Source organism: Arvicola amphibius, chromosome 9 (assembly GCF_903992535.2).
Source record: "Arvicola amphibius chromosome 9, mArvAmp1.2, whole genome shotgun sequence".
NCBI lineage: Eukaryota > Metazoa > Chordata > Mammalia > Rodentia > Cricetidae > Arvicola > Arvicola amphibius.
Window position 1 is genome coordinate 49,119,609 of NC_052055.2, and position 18,087 is coordinate 49,137,695.

Consider the following 18,087-nt stretch of genomic DNA (forward strand, 5'->3'; position numbering starts at 1 on the left):
AATTTTTCCCTTCCTTGTGTAATTAAAAGCCAAGCGATCCAGAAATAAAAGTAGGGCTTTTAGCCACATACTTGCCAAGCCTTCCTTCACCTCAGGGAGTATGTTTTTAGCTTTTTACTTTAAATTTTAATAAACCTGCTCTGTCACTGCAGCTTTTCAGCATCAATCATATTTGTGCTTTCCTGAGCATGGGATGAACATGAACATCGCATCTCAGAAGACCCTACAATGCCCCCTCAGGTAGCGAGTTGCATCTCCTTTAAAATATGAAGAAAAGAATTAAGACTGACTGGGAAATGTTACTGTATACTGGATTTCACTCTTTTGATTTTTTCAATCGTTTTGTTTTAAGGCTGTTTCTCACCATGTGCAGCTTATTGTATAATTTCAAAGGAGAATTGTAAAGCTATATACAGCATGTAAAAAAACCGAATGTCAGAATGCTTGGTCAAACTGTGAACGTTGGGCTAGATTACGTAAGCTGTGTAAAGGATGACATTTAGAGGTGATATGTGTTCAATACTCAAGGCTGTTTTGGTTTGATCATGGTAGTATTTACAAACATTGATTTATGAGATTAACTGCTTGGTACAAAGTCTGCACTTTTCTCACGCCAACTCTGTCCAGCAAATCTCCAACTCTTCCCCAGCTCTGAACTGTCCTCGGGCTCCTTTGCTCCTCACAGTGCCCTAAAACAACTGTCTCTCAACAAAAATTTTTCAACGTTTTCTCACTGCTGCAGCTGGCCTGGAATATCCTGCTACCTAGGTAACTTCTCTTCTTGCCGTCTCTGGTACCCTCACATTCTTTCGCTCATTCACATCAGAACTTTTAAACGTACATGTTTCATTCATTTTCTCCCTCCGATCTTTCTCTGCCTAAATGTATCTAGGTTCTGTGAGAAATGTTTGCTTTGTTTGTGGAGAGTTAAAATGTTTCCTGGACCGTCAACAGTGTGGGGCTATAACAGCCAGCCTTAACTTGATGGCACTGTGTTATTGCTCTATCCCGGTGGATTAGTGGCACTTCCTGCAGAGTGCTCAGAAGCTGTGTAATAATTTACACATTACTCCCCTGTGATGGCTGGGGAAACTTAATATGTTACCAGGCATCCCTTAATGGCTGCGAACCTTTGCCCTGGAATGCCTGGGAGATCCTAGGGGCCTGGAGGTGAGTTGAGGATAGAATAATGATGTTTCTGCTGTGAGGTAGTCAACCACTTGCTTTCTGCTTTTGTAAACTTGCTTATCCCTGCGGGACTGGGATGAAGCTGTCTCTTTATTACTATACAATGGGAAAGAGAAACAGAAACAAACTAAAGGTAATAAAATGATTTGCTTGCCCAGCTGTGGATTCCACTGATAATTGTAATGCACAATTTTGATATCCACCTTTCTAAACCCTCCCTGTAGCCCCCCTGGCAGGGCATGCTATTTGGTTCCTAAGGCTGCTCTCCTGCTAGCCATAAGAATAAATTCATTTAATCTAAATTTGATTTGAGTCTAAATCTTTTTGTGGATTTGAACCTCACAAAACCAGATTATTTTGAACTATATGTCCTTCTCTAGTCTGCCTACCAACTCGGTTTATACAAGCTGTTATTCAATGTGCCATATGGACATATATGGGCAATATTCTCTGGAAGCCAGGATTTGTCCCGGGGACCCGCACTTGACTACCTGCTTAAGAAAATGCGGAACCATCTGTGCCGTCAACTCTGTCTAAGTTGAAGAAGCCAATGCTTTAAATCTGCTGCACATTTTCTTAGGCCCTTTCTCCCCAGCTTTCCTACTTCATTAATCTTTCCTCTGTTTCATTTTATGTAAAAGTAATGAACCTGGGAATGTTAGAACATGGCTGTATCTTTAGGCTAGATCCTACAGCTTGAATCAGACCATGCCATCCTGCAGATCTTTCTCGGGCAGAGTTAAGGATCAGTCTGTGCTAGCACTCAATAGTCTCGATTTTGTAATATCTGACACCTACATGTTTTTGTCATGTAAACTATGCTGAACTAAGTCACATGATGCAAAAGTTCCCACCACCCCAACAAGTCAAAGTCTGACTTTTTCACTATACATTCACCAGAATAAGAAAAAAAATGGGAAAACTGAATACATTAAATGCTGGTAGATGTAACAGAAACTCTCATTTACCATATTATTAAATGATCAGTTACTCAGTATTTAGCCAAATTGCTTGAAAAATTATGTCATGCAAAAGGCAGTATATTAATATTTATGGAAATCTATTCATAATTAACAAAATTTATAAGCAAACAAAATGTCCTTAAAAGATAAGCTTCATTACATTCCAACAGTGAAATATCTAATCCTAAATGCCATGAAAACCAGATTTTAATGCGTTTCACTAAGTGAAAACAGAAAATCTAAAAAGTCTCTCCTGTATGAATCCAACTGTATAGTATTCTGGAAAAGGCAAAACATTGGAGACAGTAAAAGAATAAACGGTTGCCATAGGTTACAGAAGGAAGGAAGGAGGACCGTAAAGACTGTGAAATTAGGCTGCATGATGCAACACTAGCAGACCCAGCATTGTGGGTTCACATGTGGAATATCAGAAATGAATTCTAATCTAAATCTTTGTTTTTTGATAAAAATGAGATATGGATGTTTGGAGAAGCTATGTATGGGTGATCTATGGGATATCTGTGTCCTCTATCAGTCCTGTGGTAAACCTAAAACTTCTCCAAAATGTAATGAGTAATAGCAGTGTTGGGTCCACGGGGGGGTGCGCAAAGATGGGGGACAGACCACCAAAGTCATGCCTGATGCTGTAAGCTGAGACTGCTAGTTCGTTTCTTGACTGTTCATTAATTGTTGGTCATGAGTGGTCAGGTGGCTACCTGAAAGCTGACCCTCAGTTTGCAGAGGGATGCTTCAGCCTTGCAGGCAGAGGTATCAGTTTAAAACAAAGTAACCCACTGTTAACAGGTAATCCTTAAGCTTCTGAGAAGCTGCTGACAGTCTGCTCTAGGCTTACAGTTTTATTTCCTTATTTCTACATTCTTATTTCTGGAATCTCCATTTCTATATTCTTATTCTTGGGATCCTCCGCAGTTGTATGAAATAAATTACATCTATGTATATATGTAGGCGTAATATGTATGTATTATGTACATATATGTATAGATACATATATTCATATTATTGGTGCTCAACAATCTTGGTTGAAGGAGCAGCTAACTTAAACATGTGTTTGGAATCTTCTGCCTTCTGGATATGTTCCTGTGTCTGGCGTTAGCAAATAGCCATGAGCAGCCAAGAAAAAGACTGGAGGCAGTGGATAAAGACATGATTGAGGCAAACCTTTGACAAAACAGTTTCATTGCACAGTCTCTGAAGCCTTGGTTTCTTTGCTCTGTGGAGGGAAGTAAGAGCCCACCTCTCCTTGCCTGGAGAGATAAGACTCCAAAGCTAAAGAAGGTACAGGGCACCTACACATTGAATAAAATTCACTTATCCACCCATGTATCCATTTCTATATGAAGGCTTTTTTATAGCTGCTTGTTTCTCCATTAGTATTAGACTACCCCTTAACAAACATCTAACTTTCATACTTCCATGAAAATCACTTGCACACCAAATCTAAGACAAGCAAATGCCTTTTTGTAAGCGGCAGCTCCATGACATCTCTCCCTGACTCTGCCCTTCTTCCTCCCAGCATTCAGTTTAGTTTTCCCCACCTACCTGAGTTCTGCCCTATCAACAGGCCAAGGCAGTTTCTTTACTCATTAACCAATAAAAGGAACACATAGACAGAAGGACCTCCCACATCACAGGACAGCAGCGATGAGCACTGGGCTGTGCTTCCTAGATGTAGCTAGAAATGTAGTGCCTCTCTGTCTCTAGCTTCAGATGTGACCCAAAGCTTTCAACCATCTTCCCATCCTATGAAAAATGGAAAGTTCCAGAAGTGACCTCCCATGGAGAAATCAATCTTTCTTCCTACTCTACTATGATCATTTCAACAGCTCTCCCATTTCTGCTAAAACTAGTTTGAACTAGATTTTTATGGTCATTAGTGAGAAGCGGGTAGAGAACTGCCGTGACCATGAAATTCTAGTTGGCAAACCGACTCTTGGTGCCAGTCACCTGAAAATCCATAATTCATTTTATATGCATCAGGTTGAAAGGTAAAATGAGATTGCATTCAGAATCAACATCAGTAGAAAATCAAGTGGTGCTTTGTTTGGCCAGAGACATGAATGGCATTGTTTAAAATGCTTTCTCCACAGAGCTCAGCTGAAATGTACTATGTACTTTCTGAACTAAAAATAACTCCAATTGATGTCGTCCTTATATATTTTCACCTATTTTGTTATTATTAGTTTTTTCTACTCATATTTCTCTAAATGTGTGAAGAAAATAGTTACAGTTTTCCAAAATAGTAACAAAATACTGGTGGGCTTTTGTTTTCATATGGAAACTTCTGCTTTCTTCTGAAGAGAACTGATTCAAATGAGGATGCTGTCCTCGCCTGCTTTCTGTTGCTATAACTGGAAACCTGAGACCAAGTAATTTATAAAATACAAACACTTAATTGCTCTGTGGTTGTGAAGGCTAATAATTCCAGAGTAAGCAGAGGGTGAGCCCCTCCTTCTCTGTGAGACTTCTGCAGAATCTCTTCGTAGCTTGTGGTGACCACACAGACAGCTTCCTAACTCAGGTCTCTTCTTTTAACCTCGATGATCTCCTAGAGGTCCCACCACACAACTCAGAGTTTGCAGCCTCTTACCAATCCCCACAGGGATTAATTTTCATTGTATCATGGTGTGGGGAGGGGTGGCATTTACACCATAGCAGATTTTCTCTCGCTAAAGTGCGTGGTAAATAGGAGTATGGAAGAGAGGAAAGTAAAGAATACTTGTCTGGGGTTAAGAAATAAAAAGAGGTGGAAAAGGAGGGCAGGAGGCAAGGGGTAAAGGTGCAATTGAAAGATGTGGGAGATATTATAAAAGAAGTGTGGGCAGAAAGTTGGGCAGGATTAATTTCTCCTTGAAACATTCAGAGTCAGCACTTGCTCTCTTTGCTCACCATGGTGAAATGTCATTAACCTGTGCCTTGAACATCCTGGGTTCTAAACCACAGTAAGACCTTTGAAGATTGGGCTTTTTGCATCACATTTACATCTTTGGTTCAAGAAACTTAACCTTGGAAGAAATCTGAATTTCAGTGAATTTTGTTACAATTATGTAAACAGCTGGAAGCTCTTGAAATTTGTCAGATAATGCTATTTCTGCAAGGGCTTCACCCTACTTCAAACCTCGCTTTAACTCACCACGTTGTCACAAGCACATGCTGTTGTCATAGCAACTTGAGAGAAGGTCACGATGAGTGAGAAACGGAGTTGGTGATAACCCAAACACACAATTTAATAATGACCGCAGGGAGACCTGCCGTGAGGACAATGACAAAAATCAGACTTTGCTTATTTCTGGATTCTCCACTTGTGGGCTTCTTTGGTCCTTAATATTTTCAAGCCAAAATGCAATATGTATTAGCAGAGACTCATTTCTCCTATTTTACTATTACTACAACCTTGTCTTTAAAAAATTCTTCCAAGGCTAGTATGTAAAAAATAAGAATCCCTTTATTTTCTTTCTTTTTTATTGTTTTTATTGAGCTATATATTTTTCTCTGCTCCCCTCTCTTCCTCTCCCCTTCCCTTCAACCCTCTCTTGTGATCCCCATTCTCCCAATTTACTCACGAGATCTTGTCTTTTTTTTTTTTTTTTTTTTTTTTTACTTCTCATGTAGATTAGATCCATGTATGTTTCTCTTAGGGTTCCCATTGTTGTCTAGGTTCTCTGGGATTGTGAATTGTAGGCTGGTTTTACTTTGTTTTATGTCTAAAAGCCACTTATAAGTAAGTACATATGATATTTGTCTTTCTGGGTCTGGGTTACCTCACTCAATATGATGTTTTCTAAATTCATCCATTTCCCTGAAAATTTCAAAATGTCATTTTTTCTGCTGTGTAGTACCTCCGTTGTGTAAATGTACCTCACTTTCCTTATCTATTCTTTGCTCAAGAAGCATTTAAGTTGTTTCCAGGTTCTAGCTATGACAAACAATGGTGCTATGAACATAGCTGAGCACATGTCCTTGAGTATCTTTTGGGTATATACCCAAAAGTGGTATTTCTGGGTTTTGAGGTAGGTCGTTTCCTAATTTTCTGAGAAATCGCCACACTGACATCCAATGGGGTTGTACCAGCTTGCATTCCCACCAGCAATGCAGAAGTGTTCCCTTTAACACACAACCTCTCCAGTATAAGTTGTCAACAGTGTTTTTGATCTTGGCCATTCTTACAAGTGTAAGATGGAATCTCAGAGTTGTTTTGATTTGCATTTCTCTGATGACTAAGGATGTTGAACATTTCCTTAAATATCTTTAAGTCATTTTAGATTTCTCTGTTCAGAGTTTTCTATTCAGGTTTGTACTCTACTTTTTTATTGGATTATTTGTTCTTTTGATGACCAATTTCTTGAGTTCTTTGTATATGTGGGGTTGGTGAAGATCTTCTCCCATTCTGTAGTCTGCCATCTTATCTTGTTGAGCATGTCCTTTGCTTTACAGAAGTTTCTCAGTTTCAGGAGGTCCCATTTATTAGTTGAATCTCATTTTCTGTGCTGCTGGGGTTATATTTAGGAAGTGGTTTCCTGTGCCAATGCATTCAAGTGTACTTCCCACTTTCTTTTTTTAAGGCTTAGTGTGGTTGGTTTTATGTTGAGATCTTTGATTCTTTTGGATTTAAAATTTGTGCAAGGTGATCAATATAGACCTATTTTTATTCTTCTACATATTGATATCCAGTTATGACAGCACCATTTGTTGAATATGCTTTCTTTCTTCTATTTCTTATTTTTTGAATCTTTGTCAAAAATCAGGTGTTTCTAGGTGTGTGGGTTGATATCTGAATCTTCAATTTAGTTCCATTGGTCCTCCTGTCTGTTTTATGCCAATACTAGGCTGTTATCAGTACTGTAGCTCTGTAGTAGAGTTTGAAATCAGGGATTGTGATGCCTCCAGAAGTTCCTATATTGTACTGGATTGTTTTGGCTACCCTGGGCATTTTTGCTTCTCCATATGAAGTTGAGCATTATTCTTTCAAGGTTGGGAAGGATTTTGCTGGACATTGTATTCAATCTGTAGACTGCTTTTGGTAAGATTGCCATTTTTACTATGTTAATTCTACCTACCCAAGAGCATGGGAGATCTTTCCACTTTCTGGTGTCTTCCTCAATTTCTTTCTTCAAAGATTTAAAGTTCTTGTCATACAAGTCTTCTACATGTTTGGTCAGAGTACTGAGATGTTTTATGCTATTTGTGGCTATTGTGAAGGGTGTTGTCCCTCTGATTTCTTTATCAGCCCATATATCATCTGTGGAACATTTGAAAACTTTAGAAGAAAATGAAGCAAACTTCCCCAGGAGGATAGGATTGCAGGAAATAATCAAATTGAGAGCTAAAATCAACAAAATAGAAATAAAGAAAACAGTACAAAGAATCAATGAGACAGAGTTGGTTCTTCAAGAAAATAAACAAAATAGACAAACCTTTATTCAAACTAACCAAAAGACAGAGAGAATATCCAAATTAACAAAATCAGAAATGAAAAGAGAGACATAATAACAGATGCAGAGGAAATCCATAGAATCATCAGGTCATATTTCAAAAAAAATTGGAATAACTCCGTGTATTTTATTGGATGACCATGGCTTATAATTAGAAATCAACAGCAACACTAATTCCAGAAAACCCCCAAACACATGGAAATTAAATAATGCTCACCTGAATCATCAATGGCTCAAGGAAGAAATTAAAGACTTCCTAAAATTCAATGAAAATGACCACACAACATACCCAAATTCATGGAACACAATGAAAGCAGTGTTGAGAGGAAAGTTCATAGCACTAAATGCTTACATAAAGAAGTTAGAAAAATCCCACACTAGTGAATTAACAGAACATTTGAGTTAATCTTGTATCCTGCTACATTACTGAAGGTATTTATGAGTTATAGAAGTTCCTTGGTAGAATTTTTGGGATTGATAATGTAAACTATCATCATCAGCAAAAAGTGAGAGTTTGACTTCTTCTTTTCTGATTTTTATCCCCTTGATCTCCTTGTGTTGTCTTATTGCTCTAGCTAGAACCTCAAGTACTATTTTGAATAGATATGGAAAGAGTGGACAACCTTGTTTTGTTCCTGATTTTAGTGCAATCGTTTTGAGTTTCTCACCATTTAGTCTGATGTTGACTGTTGGCTTGCTGTATAATGCCTTTATTATCTTTAGGTATGTTCCTTGTAGTCCTGCTTTCTCCAAGACCTTTATCATGAAGGGATATTGTATTTTGTCAAAGGCTTTTTCAGCATCTAATGAGATAATCATTATTTTCAATTTGTTTATATGCTGGATTACATTTACAGATTTTTCTATGTTGAACCATCCTTACATTTCTGGGATGAAGCCAACTTGATCATGGTAGATGATTTTTCTGATGTGTTCTTGGATTTGGTTTGCCAGCATTTTATTGAGTATTTTTGCATCAATATTCATGAGTGAGATTCTTAGTAATATTTTTGTGTGGTTTGGGTATCAGCGTAATTGTAGCCTCATAAACAGAGTTTGGCAATGTCCCTTCTGTTTCTATTGTATGGAACAATTTGAAGAGTATTGGTATTAGTTTTTCTTCAAAAATCTTGTAGAATTCTGAGCTGAAACCATCTGGTCCTGGGCTTTTTTTGGTTGGGAGTCTTTTGATAACTGTTTCTATTACTTTAACAGTTATAGGTCTATTTAATTTGCTTATCTGGCCTTGATTCATTCCAGTCACCATGGAGGTTGCTAAGCACTCCATGGAGTTGCTCTGCAATACCTGGGTCATTCAGGCCTGCTTCCAGGGATGTTGCTTGCTTGGGGCTGCTTCCACTAAAATTGCTGCCTTGGGCCTGCTCCTGCAGAGGTTGCTCCTCAGGCCTATTGTTGGTTCTGGTTTTCTACCTCAGAGGTCACTGATTCATGCCCAGTCCTGCAGAGGTCTCTGGCTCAGGCCTGCTCCCTCAGCAGTTGCTCCCTTGTACCTCCACATACTTTTGCTTTCATTATGTCTTTAGTATTCTTCCAAATGTGGAGACAGCACATGATGTCATTCTCATACTTATAGCCAATAATACAAAGAAAAATTAATCATTTCTATTCATAATGAAAAAAATGCACTAAAAATAATATTACATGTAACACATGTTGTAAGTTTTCAGAGCCAAACTGCCTCCACCTTCATGAGGTCACCTGTGCCTATTTGAGGGCATCTATCACAATCAAGCCTGCCACTCTTAACCTTCCCTCCTTGAAGAAGTGGAAACGGAGTGTCATTGGACAGTCATCTGAGGATTCAGCCATTCCTAGCCATCTGTATAGATGTCTTCCTTGCTGCCCAAGTCTAGGGGAGAAGCTAGAGTATATAGGCTGGGAGGCTAGAGAAAAGAGGCTCATTCATGGGACAATGAGGAAGTCATCTTCCATGTCAGATGAAGACTTTGAGGTCACCTACACTCCTGTCATTAACCCTTCACCAGTTGCATCAGGGTTGCATTAAGGAAAGAAATCAAATTTACGCTTGGCAGTAGTTTGACCAGAGATGAGCTCAAGTTTAAATTCTCCACTCCTCTCCCTGTGTCTTCTGTTCCTCTGTAGCCTATAGTTTCTGGGCTATCTGTAATCTGTCTGATGTATGAACCTGAATCTCTGCCTTGCCTAAATGATGTCTTATGATTCTGTCCCTAATAAAGGGCTTTTCTCTCCTTTATTGGATGGAGTAGAAAGCATCATAAGGGGAACGAATGAGTGATATATTACAGAAATCTTTAACAAAGTTTTACAAGGGATTAAGTCACTGATTCTGACCACAACTGACCCAGGTAACAAGCACACTGAAGACATTGCAACAAACAGACCATATCCACGCTTCTATCAACATTTATGGTAGATATTTGTTCTTTATTTATAAAATCATGTTCGGACAAGATTGCTGTTTTCATCTAATTATTAATATAACATACATACAAAAATACATGTACCACTCTTGGGTTTGGGACAGAGAAGACCACATAAATAAATTACAGCTATGTATCAGCTTGGTTTATAAATGCTGAGTAGATGGGAAAGGCAACACAAATATTGTTGGTTGTTGCATTGGTCTCTTAAGGGCACGTTAACAGATGGCCTGAGTACCCGGCAGGATATCCATCTTAAGTCTTGTATGACCTCAGGCTATATTATTAACTTAGCTATGAGGTTCCACAAAAGTTCTGGTCTCTTAGAATGTAAGAGATGTTTTCATAATTGTATCTTCAGACCCAATATACTCATTGGTATCCTAGGGTGAACGATGATGGACTGACTATATATTGCTTTGTCATTGGCAATGATATTCCCATCTCCTCCATGGAAAAAATTTCAGCAACAATATGAATTTTTAAAACACAAAATAAGCCCACATTATTTTTCAATGTTTCTTTGTTATATTTTTTCTGGTTTCTTTCTTTTTTTAACACAACTTATGTACTTTATTGTTTTATCTTTCTTTTTTACTTTTTTATTATCTTTTTAAAAAAGAAAACAAACTATATTTTTTCATTTTACATGCCAATCCCAGTTCCCACTTCCTCCCCTCCTCCCACTCCCACCACTTATCCCCCCAACCCCATCTACTCTTCAGAGATGGTAAGGCACATTGCTTTGGGAAAGGTCCAAGGCCCTCCCTACTATATCTAGGCTGATCAAGGTATCATCCAAAGGGAACAGTTTCTCAAAAAGCCAGTACAAGCAGTAGGGATAAATAATGGTGCCACTGCCAGTGGCCCCTCAGTCTTCCCCAGTCATACAGCTATCACCCACATTCAGAGATCTAGTTTTGTCCTATGCTTGTTCCTTCCCAGTCTGGCTGGAGTTGGTGAGCTCCCATACAACTGTCACCCACATTCAGAGGGTCTAGTTTTGTCCTATACTTTTTCCTTCCCAGTCTGGCTGGAGTTGGTTAGCTCCCATTAGCTCAGGTAAACTGTTTCAGTGGGTGTACCCATCATGGTCTTGACCTCTTTGCTCATATTCTCATTCCTCCCACTCTTCAACTGGACTTTGGGGGCTCAGTCTAGTGCTCTGATGTGCGTCTCTGCCTCTGTTTCCATCAGTTGCTAGATGAAGGTTCTATGGTGATATTTAAGATATTCATCAGTCTGACTACAGGGCAAATCAGTTCAGGCACCCTCTCCTTTGTTGCTTAGAGTCCTAGCTCAGGTCACCCTTGTTGATTCCTGGGAATTTCTCTAGTGCCAGGTTTCTTGCTAACCCCATAATGGCTCCCTCAATCAAGATATCTTTCTTCTTGTTCTCATCTCTGTCCTCTCTCCATCTCGACTATCCCATTCCCTCAAGTTCTCCTCACCCCTCCTTTCCCCTTCTACCCTCTACCCCTCACCTATGTTCCCAATTTTGTCAGGTGATCTTATTTATTTTGACCTCCAGGTGGATCTATATATATATTTTTTTAGGGTTCACCTTGTTACTTAGCTTCTTTAAGATCATAAACTATAGGCTCAATATACTTTGTTTATAGCTACTATCTACTTATGAGTACATACCATATTCATCCTTTTGGGTCTGGGTTACCTCACTCAGGATAGTGTTTTCTAGTTCCATCCATTTGCATGAAAAATTTAAGATGTCATTGTTTTTATCACTGAGTCATACTCTATTGTGTAAATGTGTCACATTTTCTTCATCTATTCTTTGGTTGAGGGGCATCTAGGTTGTTTTCAGATTCTGGACATTACAAATGCTTCTGTGAACATAGTTGAACATATGTCTTGTAGTATGATTGAGCATCTTTTGGGTATATGCCCAAGAGTGGTATTGCTGGATCCTGAGGTAGGTTGATTCCCAATTTTCTGAGAAACCACCATACTGATTTCCAAAGTGGTTGCACAAGTTTGCATTCCCACCAGCAACGGATGACTGTTCCAGTTACTCCACATCCACTCCAGCATAAGCTATCATTGGTGTTTTTGATCTTAGCCATTCTGAATAGTGTATGATGTTATCTCAGAGATGTTTTTATTTGTGTTTCCCTGATGGCTAAGGATATTGAACATTTCCTTAAGTATCTTTCAGTCATTTGAGATTCTTCTGTTGAGAATTCTGTTTAGGTCTGTGCCCCATTTTTTAATTGGGTTATTTGGAATTTTGATGTCTAATTTCTTGAGTTCTTTATATATTTTGGAGATTAGTCCTTTGTCTGATGTGGGGTTGGTGAAGATCTTTTCCAATTCAGTAGGCTGCTTTTTGTCTTATTGACTGTGTCCTTAATGTAGAGATCTAAACATAACTATCATTCTAAGCTTGAAAACTAAAACACTTGTATCTTTTAGAAATTCTATCTCAAGATTATTTAAGCAAGCTAACACATTATAATGTAGCCATACCTGTGGATTTGGGAGGTTTGTTTTTTGCTTTTGTCTGTAAAGTTAAAGTACTTCCTTTGTTTCCAAATGACTCTTTGCAGTGACCCACACCAGTAAGACAAACTTACTTTATACTCTAAGGGTCTAATTAAATCAGTTGGAAGTTATTAAAATGCTTCAAGATTTCTGCATATCTTAAGTCAAGGACAGCCTTCCAATTAGCTACCAGTCCCAACAAGGGCTATTCTGAGAGATGTAGTTTTGCCTACAACAAAGCACAAATCAGGCATATGTTTAATCTTAGCCTGTTACCCCTTAAATATTTACATAATTCATATACATCTGCTGTGCCAATTTCTTCATGAATGATGTAGATGTGATACGAGTTTTTCAGGGCCATAAAATAAACATGGATAATGATGAAAATCCTCTTTTTTTTCTGTCTTCAAAATAAGGAATTTTGGCAAACAAGAAATGCATCCTTCATGATAGCCATTGAAAAACTGAATTATTAATCATTAACCATGACTCATTAACAATTAATATTTATCTAATATTTTATTTATATGTTGATTATTACTCATTTACAATTCATTGCAATTATGGAATTGACCAGAACCTTTACTGATTTTCTACTGAGGAAAAACTATGTGCTCAGGGTTGTCTCCCAGGGGAGCAACACACTTGTTCCCAAGGACTACAGATGTAGAATCACATCATACCAACATCTGGAGTTACTGGTCCTTCTAAACATGTCCTGAAGCTCAAATCAAGAAAAAGTAATAGTTTTTTAAACTATAAACTCATCTCAAACCGAAGAGGGTCATGGTTCTGATTACAGTCAGGTGCACAAGATGTGCATGGTCATAATCATGAAAATGGCTAGGACAAGTGGGACATGTTAAATCTGACCAGTGTATAAAGAACAAAAGTCTTAATGTGCTATCAGATTATGAACATTATGAATGTCTTAACAATTTTAATTCAAAACACTGAAGTTATAGCTTACAGGATAAAAACAGTTGGAAGAAGAGAGGAAGAACAGAAAGAAGGACAGCTGCGTACATTTATATCTCCACAAAGAGCAGGGAACAGAGACAGTGACAGAAATAAATGTGACCATAAGTGAAAGAATGCTCTCAAAAGTTAAGACTGCTGACCAGTGCACTAACTGAAACGAGCTGACCCTTAACACTAAGCCGAGACAGAACTGTCGGATGGCATATGACTGGCCTGTAACTTTATGACTTTCACAGTAGAGCAGCCAATAGTGATCTTCTGAAGTTTACTCATCAATAAAAAAATAAAATAAAATATACTTATGATTGTACATCCTAGCTTGCTTTCTGTTGTTGAGATAAACACCGTCACCAAAAATACTTTATTTAGCTTAACCATCCCAAGCACAGTCCATGACCAAGGGAAATCAGGGCAGAAATTTGAGCACCTCCAGGAAGCACAAAGGAACACTGCTCTCCGGAATGCTCCTATAGACTTGCTCAACTCCCTTTCCGAACAGCCCAGACCCATCTTCATAGGGATAGCCCTTCTCATAGCGGACTGGGCTTTCCTGTATCAATTGCAGTCAAGGAAGTTCCACCATAGACTTGACCACAGGCTAATCTGATGAAATCAATTTCTCAAAAGAAGTTATCACATTCCAGATGTGTCATGTTATCATCTAGACATAGCCATGACGTACTAGTAATTTACGAATGTTTTTCAAATTCTCTTTTCAGGATGTTGACGTTGAAGTTGGAAATGGAACTCAAAAAGCAGTGGTCAGGAAAGAGTCATTTATTTTATCAAGAGAATCATTCAATTTGTAAAATTTACATTATTTTAATTTCTTAAAAAATTCAGATCATAGTATTTTAAAAAATAGTTTTCATCTTTAGAAAACTATTCTGATAAAGATGTTATTAGACACTTAGGTTCATAGTCTTGTGACTTAGTTTCCCTGCATTTTAAAATAAGCTAAGAAATAAAAATTGGTAAAAGAAAATGAGCTTATTTATAGTTTTCAGGCAAGCACATATGGGGATACTTAGCAACACAGGGACCCCATGAACTGGTTTTAAGTACTTGCACAAGACAGACTATAGCCTCAGAACGAATTGCCAGGGAAAGAAGCAATGCATCATCTTAACTATGCATGCCTGGGCACTGCATATGATTAAAATCAGATTCCTTGGAAGGAAGCCCAGGTTGGTGTTGTCTGGCAATGAGTCTGACCTGTACTTTTGCTCCGATTCTGAATAAAAGCCCTCCTACTTTGCTCTTTGCAGGTGTATAAATTTCAGAATAAAAGCTCTACCATTTTGCTATCTGCAGGTATATAGAACTCAGAATAAAAGCCACACACACACACACACACACACACACACACACACACACTTTGCTCTTTGCATGCATATAATCAAAAGAAAAGGAGAGACTAGAATCTCTTGGTTCTGGCAGACCAAATTGGAGAGAGAAAAGAAGCCAAATTTCCTTGCCAATGTTCCTGGGGTCATGTTGTATGCTAAAGAAAACTTTGAGACAGATAGTGTCAGAACAGATGCAAATCTGGCTAAGCTAGTTGGATAAGTCTTTTTCTTGGCAGGGGTTCTGAGCCCCACATGCCTGTATTCTCCATTACAAAGAGCTTTTCATTAAAATCTGGGTCAATGGAAGTTGGGTCATAAGGGTCTCTAGTTTTTAATATGTTTTTATTTTATTTATTATTGTGTTTGTCCATGGCATGCATGCATGTGTGCTGCCTTTGTATCTGGTCCATTTCTTTGGTAACTCTAAAGGAGAAACTTTTAAAATCTTTTCTGTGTGGGTCAAATTTATCTCTAAGTCCTGCATAAATTTTAAGCAGGAATTTTACAAGTGAAAAGGGTGATCGTCTGATAGCTACTATAAATAAAATGTGAAAAACAACAGGAGCTTCTGGTCCTGAAATGAGCTGACAATACATATGTCCCTGTAATGAAAGGACCTCAAGCCATGGCTGAGCCTTAAAGTGGGCGGGAGAGCACTAGACAGAACCAATACAAAATACGGGGATTCAAAATATGATGAAACCTTAAACAGAAGGGGAAGCTTCCCTTTAAAGCCTGGGAGGGACTTCATCAAGAGTAAGAATGGGAGAGAGGGAGAGAGAGAGAGACAGAGACAGAGACAGAGAGACACAGAGAGAGACACACACAGAGAGACAGAGAGACAGAGAGAGTCGCAGAGAGGTATGGCCTCAGCAACACTCAATCTGTTAGCCCACCATTACAGGTTCTAGAAAAATAACTAGTAGACTTTTATTGTTTGTCATCTTCAATCAAGAAGTTGTGAGCAAAGGCAATGGTGACTTTATTTTGAGGAGTTAAAATTTTATTGCCATCAACAATGACTACATCTCATCATTTTGCTGTCTGCATCCCAGATTTCCCATTTTCCTTTCTGAGGTCGGAGCTGGTTTCTCACAGAGGAAATTATCGTCCTTATACTTTTTTGTCTCGAGTTTTACTTCATTATGATCAGTTGTTTTACTTGACTTTCAAAGAGTCAGTGAATTTCAAGATAAGCATGAGATTATCATGACCTCCATAGGCTAAGGATATTTCTAAGGCATATAAAAGTCATAGAGAGATAGCTGTTGGCTCGAGTTTCATGAAATGTTTATATCCGCATAGACAGAGGAGAATCTAGAAGGTATTCTACTCTTCTTTCAAAATCTGTGTTGGAACTTATCTTCCCATAAATAAAAGAATGAGACCTTAAAAAGCTGTTTTCATTCTTATTAAATATATATGTAAGCTTCCGCATGGACATTCAGCACCTGACCATATACTTCCTTTCATGACGGGACCATTGGCACAGCAAGTGGTGTATCTCACTCTCTATGGTGGATATAAACCACTCAGAGCACAGGCCATGCCGTATATTCTCCTCTGCTGATGCTCTGAAGCACAGAGAAGAACAGATTTCTCTCTTTGCTTTACTACTGTAGATGTCATATTTTCTATAAAATACTATGAAATTTCTAATAATACTCTTATGATAAAAAATCTTCAGCAATTCCTCACAGTTGTGCATTTAAGAAACTAGAGATATAATTGTCAGTGTAGTAAAATGAGGACATGAAGGAAAATAGTACAAAAATGATTATATAATTATGTAGCAAAGTCTAGAGACTATAAATTATTATACAAACTGTATGAAAAACATTATGACATTTAAAAAATTGAATTGTATTTTCTAATTAGGTCCTCGTAGGAGTTATGATGTTATGGCATATTATTCATAATATTACTAAACATTTCATAATATCTGGACAGTGCATGATTTGCGCACGTGCTATGAATTCCATTTGCACAGGATTGTTGAACTCTCTCATTTGCATTGCTGAAAGACAACACACACAATAGGAAAGTCCTCTACACAGCACTGTGGTAGCCCATGGAACACCATTGCCCCAATCACTGTGATTTGCTTTGATCAAATGCTGTGAATTCTTTCATTAAATCTTACTATATGTCATGTATCACCCATATCCCTCCACATCTTTTGACCTTCCTACTTTAAGGAGCAGAGTCAACCCAAATATCTTTTCTCTTTGAGGGAGGAGAAAGAATAGTTAAGGAGTAGACTATAATAAAGATAAAATACCTCCGCTTATAATTTTGACATTGGAGCCCATTGTCCCATTCCAAACTTTGTATGTTGAAGTATTAACACATAATACATAGATCCACAGTTTCTCATACTATTTAGACATAGCTTTAAAGGTATTAAATTGAATTAAAATAAAGTCTCCAGGTTTGGCTCTAATCCACTTAACTGGTGTCCTGATAAGGTGGGAAAGCTTTGACATAGACCCATGGAAAAAGATGGCAAAACGAAGACAGGCAGAGGAAGACGGACATCTGAAAGCCAATGAGAAAGACCAAAGACCTAACACTTGCAGCCCTTCCATCTTGACCTTGAAGCTGGAGAAACTGGGAAAATCAATTTCTGGTACTTAAACCTGCAGAAACAAACTCTCGCCCAATGCCTTCTTTGTTTCTTACAGAGATGAATACGGCTGGCTTCTGTGCAGAAATTAACCTCTGGATCGTCTGGAAAGCAACTGTCATACCTTTAATACCATTAAGCTTATTTTGAAAATAATGTTATTAAGTTAAGAAAAGAATTAGAATTAAACTTCTCTGTTGAAAATACACAAACCCAAAGAAGCTGTTGTGATTTAAGAATTCCACCCAGTAACACAGTTTAGATACAATTAGCAGGTTCTTAAGAGCAAATCTGTGGGGTGGTGGTTTTTGCAAAGTGGCTTTTTAATGCCACAAAGGAATTAGGAAGGAAAGTTTTGCATTTTTATTATAAACTAGAGACAGGTTATTAATGGCAAAAAGTTATTATGAGAGACACAGTGTCCCTAGTTTATGTGAATAGCACAAAGCATTGCTTCTTTCTGCATGGTGAATCTTCCCAGGACATAAAATCATTCATTTCCTCGCCCCCCAAATCAACTGACAGTCTGAATTCTCCATGCAGCTTTTTGTTCTGTTTTGGTTTGCTTTGTCTTATTTTGTTTTGTTTTCCAAACCAAAACAG

At 38.1% G+C, this 18,087-nt stretch overlaps 1 long non-coding RNA gene across 1 annotated transcript; it reads left to right on the forward strand.

The window, feature by feature from the left end:
• The first annotated feature begins 646 nt into the window (after positions 1-646).
• LOC119823223 lies at positions 647-17,696 on the forward strand. Its single transcript, XR_005286918.1, has 2 exons — positions 647-768; positions 17,543-17,696. It is a non-coding gene; the product is annotated as an uncharacterized LOC119823223 (long non-coding RNA).
• The last annotated feature ends 391 nt before the right edge of the window (positions 17,697-18,087 follow it).